Genomic DNA, 8,141 nt, shown 5'->3' on the forward strand with positions numbered 1-8,141 from the left:
AAAATATAGTCAGTTTACAATATTGTGTCAATTTCTGGTGTTCAGCATAATGTTTCAGTCATACAGATACATACATATATTCCTTTTCATGTTCTTTTTCATTGTAGGTTACTACAAGATATTGAATAGAGTTCCCTGTGCTATACAGAAGAGACTTACTTATCTATTTGACTTGTTTATCTATCTTATATATAGTCGTTAGTATCTGCAAATCTTGAACTCCAATTCTCACAGCAACCTTATGAGGGACAAATGGGATTTTCTCCATTCACAGCTGAGACAACTACTTACTTAGGGTTAAATAAATTGTCCCAGGTAAGTCAGCTAATAGGTGGCAGCATTAGGGCTCAAAAGTGGGTCTGTGGGCCCCTGGGGCCCCCATGCATACGCTCCGCACACTATTTGAAGATGCCTTTTCCACGCTGGCTCTGGTACACACCCTCACTCATGTCAGGGAGCACTGCAATACCAATAAAGGTAAAGTGGACTTATCTGTATGCATGAATGAAAAAGATGCTGGTGCATACAATCCTACAAATGTGCACATATGTAGAGATACATCTGCCCGCCTGAGTTGAAAACCTCGCCCTGAGACTTACGTTGCTGTGTGACAAGTGACTTAACCTCTCTGAGACTCAGTTTCCCTGTTTACAGCATGAATAAATCCGCTCACAGAACTGTTGTGAGGATTAAATTAGTGAGTACATGTGGAGTGTTTAGAGTGATGCTGGGTACATGTTAAATTCCCAAGACCGTGCCATTAAGACAATCAGTTTTCTTTAAACAGAGTTTCTGCTAAAGATGCAATTCGAATGCCAGTTCTCAGAAGGTGACAGCAGGTCCCTTAAACTAAAATGTAGTTCATTTATTTGAATGAAGTCATTGCTCTACTATATGCATGTAAAGAAATCAAGCTCCCTCTGAATTTTTGTTCAGCAAAATAAGGGGTTTTATTGCAAGGTCCTCTGAATTTTGTTTCTGCTACATTCTCACAAATTTTGACATTTACTACTCTTGTTACCATTTATTTCTAAGTAGTTTGTTATTTCCATTTTGGTTTCTTTTGAACCCAAGAGTTATTTAGAAAGGTGTTTTTAAATTTCCAAAGCAGGTAAAACCTAGGGAGGACTATTAATGTATTGTTAATTTCTAATTTTGTTACGTCACTGTCAAGGAACATGGCCGATATGATTCAGTATTCTGTGGAATTCGACATCTTCCTTATGTCTTAGTACACGGTCAGTATTTTTTTTAATCTTGTGGATGTGCTTGACAGGATCTTGCATTTCCTTCGTTGGATACAAAAATCATCAAAGTTTCATCCCCCCATGCCATGTTAATTCCAATCTGCTTTTGCTTCTCAGGACCTGAGCTAGGTCTAAGAGAAGGAGCAGCAAAAAGGGATGGAAGTTCATCTAAAGAGAAGAAGGAGGAAAAATAAAACAAAAAAATGCCCAGCAGGTAGATGTTATCTCTACTGATGAGTAATCTGTGGTTGGGGAGGCTAAGTCTTCCAGAATCACACAGCTAATGAGGAACAGGTCAGGACTGGAACCTGGTTTGGTCCAATCCACTGTTCACAGTAGATTAATTTAAAGGATCCTGGGGGCTCATAACCGACTACCACGCCCACAGCATTCTCCTCACTACCACGTCCCACCCAGAGTAACATATTCACTGGCCCATTCACTCATCCAACAGTATTTATGGAACATCTATCACTTTCTAAGCAATAGTGTGGAGGCTGGAGAAACACAAACCAAACTCAGCATCCCCTGCTCTCCGGGACCTCACAGTCTCAGACGGCAGGCAGACAGGCACACAGGTCCTTACAACACCATGCGGTGAGTGATGACAGCCCTTACTACACAGAATTACACATCCAGGAGAAGATGCCTGAATTCAAAGCAGCGCCTGGGGCAGAGGGACTGTGTGCAAAAGTGATTCCTCAGGGCAGTTTTGAAGGTCGCGTGCATTTATCCAAAAGATACCGGGAAGGCCATCTGGCGTAAGAAGACCACACCTTTTTCCTGCTTGCCCCCTCATCCCAGGCGTCCCGCAAGAAGAATCAAAGAAAAACCCTCTGCTTCTTCCTCCCCTGCCCCAGCCTTCTCCACTCTTCCCTGACTTCCTCCCCTCCTCCCCCCAGCCCCCCAACGCCCCACAGCATCCGGTTCTCAAGGATACAGGAGGAAGGAACTAACCCCTTCTTCTCTATTCCATCCTCAGCCTTCTCCTCAACTTCCTTTCAGCTTCGGTCCCACAAGCCCCCTCCCCTTCATGGTTCTTGTGGAACACGTCACTAAGAGTTTAAAAAGGTAACATTTATGGAGCACCCGGCCTGTGCTGAGGATTCCTCTAAGACACATGCTTTCTATTTACTGAGGCGTTTAATTTCCACAAGAATCTTCTGGAGACACTCCCCACCTTACAGCTGAGAAAACTAGAAGATAAAGATGCCAAGCAACCCCCCCAAGATCACACAGACAGCGAGTGCCTGAGCTGGGAGGAGACCTGGGCAGCTGCCTGAAGACCCTCATTCTCCAACTCCGTGGAGTGATGCCCGGTAACGGCAGACACCCCCCACCCCCCGGCTGTAGCATGGAGCGCCGGCCCCTGGAAACACATATCCAAGGCACCAAAACACAGATCCGCACCACTGAGGTCATGAAAAACAAGGAGAGACTGAGAAACCGTCACAGCCCAGGGGCTGCAAAGGAAACATGACAGCCAAATGCAACGTATTGCCCTGGGTGGGATCCTAGGTCCGAAAAACGGACATCCGCAGAAAAACGAGTGGAATCTAAATCAAGTCTGGCGTTTACTGCCTAGCAGGGCACCAACCGACATCAGGTTCTCAGGTTTGACAAACGTCCCATGGTAACGTAAGATGTGAACAATGGAGGAAACTGAGTAGACAGGAACTCTCTGTATTATCTTTGTAATCTTTCTGTAAATCTAAAATTAGTCTAGAATAAAAAGTTGCTTTCTGGAAAAACAAAACAAAACAAAACAAAACAGCACAGCTGCCTAACCCAGGCAGCTGAACATACCCAGATGGTATACGCTCCACTAACCGCTTTAGGTGCGGGTTGAACCTCAGGTCTCCCACCGGAGACAGGGGAACGTTGCCATGGAAACGGCCCAATGCCAGAAAATCGGCTGACTGAACAGTGGAGACAGTGGTGAGGGGAGGAAGTTGCAAAGGGACCTAATATAAAAGGCTAGAGAGAGGGCCCCTCGGGACTACAGACTCTCCGGGTAAGCTCATCTGTAGACTGTCCCCATCCATCCACTGGATGGTGTGGTTTACAGATCTCTGGGCTGTGGGCTGGGAAGTGAAAATACAGAGGGATGAGGTGTGTGTGGTTTGGGCTCTCTCAGAGAGCAGGACTTCAGAGGCAGGCAGCTTCCCAAACCACAGCACAGAGGGGCTGCTTGTACATGCCAACAGAAATAAAGTTTGTGGAAGCGCTTGGTGAACGATGTTAGCTCAGGCCTGGAGGCCTCCCTGCAGCGCTGACGCTGCGCCTGGCCCTTGGGGGCTGTGTTAAGATTCCCCAGGGGAAGAGTGAGGCAGCTAGATTGTCACTGTGGTTCCTACATCTTCTCCTTCGTGGTCTCTCTGAAAGGGGGCAACTCGCCATGAGGTATCGGGCAGGGCGTTAAGGTCACCTAGGAGCCTTGGAATTCATCCATCCTTGTCCTTGAGGACAGAACCAGTGACTTCTGACTTTGTTAGCAAATACATGGGTTCCCAGGTTAAATGCTGCACTTCAGGAAGGTAAAGTTTCACCAACCCAGAAGGGTTGGAGCCAGAAGAGTAGGTCCCAGTGATGAATAAAAGATGTACAGGGGCCAAGGTGTTGCTGATCAGTCAATAGTCAAATGCTTAACAGATAATGCAGAGTGCCAGGCACTGGGGCCCAGAAGAACATTCTACTTGCCAGTGCATCAAAGGGCACACAGGCAGATGTGTTCAATTCTTGATCCCACCACTTCCCAGCTGGGGATCGCAGTCACGTCTGAGCTTCAATTTCCTTACCTGCAAAATGGGAACAATCTATACCACCACCTTGCCTGGCAGGGTTGAGAGGATTAGAGACAAGGTATTGAAGGCCCTGAACACAAGTCCCTTACGATAGTAAGTAGTGGCTCGGTAAATGATCACTGTTACTGTAGCTGATATGGTGACAACAACAAGGAATAGCACCATCAATCTTCAAGACACTAGGATCTAGGAGACAAAAAAGTACAACTCACAAAAAACAATTGGGAGGTGGGGTCAAGCCCACTCCATGGTAACGAAAAACCCCACTCCCAAGAGAAGAAAGTATTTCGCTACAAAGCAGCACGCAGCCATGCCTGCTGCTGGGATGGAGGGGGCGTGTTTCAGGCTGCGTGGAGGGAGTGTCACCTAGAGTTCTAGTAGACGGGCAGGAGTCTTGACAAGAGGGGAAGGAGCATGGGGGGAGCCAGGACAACATGAACCAGCGCTGCTCCCTCGCCTCCTGCCACTGGACTAGCCCCCCCCCTCCCCACACGCGGGAATAAAAATAAAACTAATCCCCTTCTCTCTGCCAAGCATTTTCTCTCTGGCCCCTGGCAGGCGGGTCCCTAATCCCCACTCAATCCTTTATCACTCTCATCTCAGCTCTGCCTCCTGTCTGCTCACAGCAAAGCAGCTCTCCCAGGGCACGAATCCTGCCAGGGAGAGAGAAGAGGTCAGGAAGGAACCATGGCCCAGTTAGAAATCTTATCACCAAAGGATGGACGCTGATGAAGACATTCTCAAGTCAGACCAGGTGATTCCGAGCACCTGGCCAGTAGGAGGGGCTCAGTAAACAGTCATCAAAGGAATTCAGCTTTAAAGGGGAAGTACGGCTCCTTGTTTGGATGGGGTTAGACTGCAACCATTCTCCTGAAGAACTTGAATGGGGGAACTTCAAATAAAGAAGGAGGCCAAGGACAAGCCGTTAAGGATGCAGCAAGACACCAGGCAGGGCAGAAAGACTGAAGTCAGTCTGATCCTTAGCACCTCAGGGGGTTGATTTCATCAGTGTGTCCCTACTGGTACTGGCCGTGGAGGGGCCAGCAGACCCCAAGACATTCCCAGTTCTTTTTTAGATCAGTCTCCACGGGGGTCCAATGTCCTTGACCTCCATTCCACACATCACTGCTTCTCTGGGATCACTGTCTACATTTGATTTTGGGGGGTCTCTTTTCATGCAATATTTCTCTTTGTTTTCCCTATATGACCATCTATCCTTTACGACCAGGACTTGGTATATAATTCTATACAATTGTATAGGATTCTATGTAATATAAATATAATTTACGACCAGGACATGGTATATAATTCTGCCCAGCATGATGCCCAGCAGGATGCTAGGCACACAGAGGTCCAGAAGCACCGCTGGTGTTGTACCCAGGAAGCCCTTGCCCACTAGAGATGGGTGAGAAAATCCAGGATCCTTGTCTCTCTTCTTAGGGGACTGTCCACAGCTCTGAAGAGATTAAACTGGAATCTTAACAAGGACTTGAAGAGGGACCTGAGTTTTTTCTGGGAAGAGCCCCCAGGCCAAGAGGGTCTTCCCGTGGTGGCTTGTGTCCCAAGGATGGTATCACTGTATCTGTTTCCTGTGTGTCTCCCTATCTGACTGTGACCTTCTGGAGCCCTGGGAATCAGCACTGCACCCAGCACCCAGCACCCATTACAGGGCCTGGGACGGAGCAGGTGCTCGGTCAACGTTTGCCGAGTGAAAAGAGGGCCAGGCAAGCCGTTCTTGGACAGGAATTGTCTGGGCTTGGCAGATCCAAAGTCCAGCGAGTGAGAAATCGGCAGGTACCGCCTTGAGAGGCGGGCCGGGTGAGGCACTGAACATTCCTGGCAAGCCTGGGCGACGTCACTGAACAGGTAGGCTACTGAGACCAGGAGCAGCAGTGCAACAGATGGGATGAGTCAGGTCTTGTGGCCTCGGGAAGGTGTGTCCTTTGATGGTGGGGATGCTGCTCCTGGCCAGTCAGGTGTGACGAGCTCACCCTTACTGTGGTGGGGGATTATCACGGACTGTCTCCTTTCCCCCTTGAGGACCCCGTGGGGAAGGTATGGTGGTCCACTCTGCAGGCACAAAACTGAGCCCTACAGACACCAGAGCCTCCCACTGCTTGGGACAGGCGCACAATGAAGCATTTCTAGAAACACGCATCCTCAGGGTTGATGGAGGCTTAAATGTCCTCATCTGCCCACTACCCTCCAACCCCCGGCAAAGAGATGCTCAAATGCCTACAGCATCCAACATCCCAACAAGCTTCCTGCCTCCCTCCTGCGCTTGAGGGTCCATGACCCGTCCCACCAGGCCAGCCCAGCCTCAAGCAGCTCTGACTATTAAAAATGCTTCCTGCCGAGTCCTAATGTCTCCCCATCGGCTTCTGTCTCCTTCTGTCCACACCGAGAAAAGCTAATTCCCCACACACAGCTGCCCTCCAGCTATCTGGAGGCGGTTATCACCTCGCCTCCCCCGGGGTTTAGAAAGATGCCCACAGAAGGAGATTGCACAGGCTGCTCAGGGTGAAACTGGTTTCGTGCAGGTCAGCAAACGTTGATAAAAGGAATCAGAGGAGAAGAGAGTTATCTTGCTGCAGTGAGGGAGATCTCTCTCCTGGGGAAAGGAGCAGATGATCAGAGGAGGTGGACTAGAAACCAAAATCCAGCTCAACCTTAACAACAGTCTTAAGGAAAACACTGATAATGCCAGAAGGGCCTTCTGAGAGCTACCAAACTCTGTGTTTTACCAAGGGGGGTTAGAGGAGCAGAGAGGCAAAGTGACATAAAGGAACACAGCCATTAAGCAGCAGGGCCACAGTTAAGAATCCTTTGGACCCACAGCCCTGTCGTCCTTGCACAGCGTCGCTCCCCCATCTCCCTGTTCCACAATTCTAGCACAGCACCGTGATTTGAAAACAGCACCCTCCTAATAAGACCACCATCTGTAATCTCCCTTTCACCACATCCCCAAGGGGTAAAGGGAGAAACACAGCGTTAGCTCCAACTTACAGAGGGTAACACAAGCTCGGAGAAGCAAAAGGACTTGCATGGGTCCCCTGGCAAACGGACTTTCTACTTGGAACTCAAAGCTCAGGTCAAGCTCTTTGCTATTTTTTGACAACGGCTATTGAAGGGGCCGTGGGGTGCCTTCCTCCGGAAATGGACTTCCTAACTTGAGGAAGGGAGCTGCCTCTGCCTGCTGTCCAGTTTTGCACTGTTTTATGATCGCCGGGCGTGCTATACAGAAGAGCCTCAAAACCACGCTCCTCTTCCCTTTCTGCCTCCCCAGCCAGCATACTCCAGCAAGAGCATGGGGTGGAGAGGTCAGGGGCCTGGGTGCCTCTCCCGGGTGCTCTGTGACCTGTGGCACCCCTCCTTCCCAGGCTGTGCTCTAGTGTCCTCGCCTTTAAAGACAAGGGCAACAAATCCTGCCCTGCCAGTAACGGGGATGTGGTGAGGCTCAGATGACAAAGAGCAAGTAGGAGGCAGGGAGGCCGGACTCCCAGTCAGCGACTGTCCCTTTGTCTCACCTTCCCATCAGCCCCCGCCTCCTCTGAGGCCCTCCTACCCTACCCGGAGCAGGAGAAAGGGTCATGCAGGTCTCACCCAAGACAAGGGAGGAGAAAGAAAAACCACTGTGACGTCATCCCGGTACACTGCCCACTTGCACAGGGCCTCCCTCTATTTTTCCAAAGAGCTTTTACAGTTACCAGCATAAGGTTTACCATTTATTAGTCCTGTGTGTGTCACACACCAAAGGGCGCTGCACCCTCTCTTGGGTTTTGTCCTCACAACTACCCGTTTTACAGACGACAAAACTGGTTCAGAGGTGAAAGGACAGCTAGGAAGCAGTGGAACCAGGAGGCAACCAGAGTTCTTCCCAGTTCCCTGCTCCCCAAGCTTTAATGTGCTCACGATCACCTGGGGAGACGTATGAATAGATTCTGATTCTGTAGGTCCCGACTAAGGCCCGAGCTTCTGTGCTTCTGACAAACTCCCGAGTAGATGGACTACTTTGTATCAAGGGCTAGCATTTAAATTCTATTAGGACAGAGCCTGAGTCACCCGATCACCAGGGCTTAGCACTGGGCCT

At 49.4% G+C, this 8,141-nt stretch overlaps 1 protein-coding gene across 3 annotated transcripts in view; it reads right to left on the reverse strand.

Annotated features, from left to right (window-relative positions):
- The window catches only part of STX3 (syntaxin 3), a 52,880-nt gene that overhangs the window by 25,222 nt on the left and 19,517 nt on the right, over positions 1-8,141 (reverse strand). The window lies entirely within an intron of this gene.

Source organism: Camelus dromedarius, chromosome 12 (genome assembly GCF_036321535.1).
Source record: "Camelus dromedarius isolate mCamDro1 chromosome 12, mCamDro1.pat, whole genome shotgun sequence".
Lineage (NCBI taxonomy): Eukaryota > Metazoa > Chordata > Mammalia > Artiodactyla > Camelidae > Camelus > Camelus dromedarius.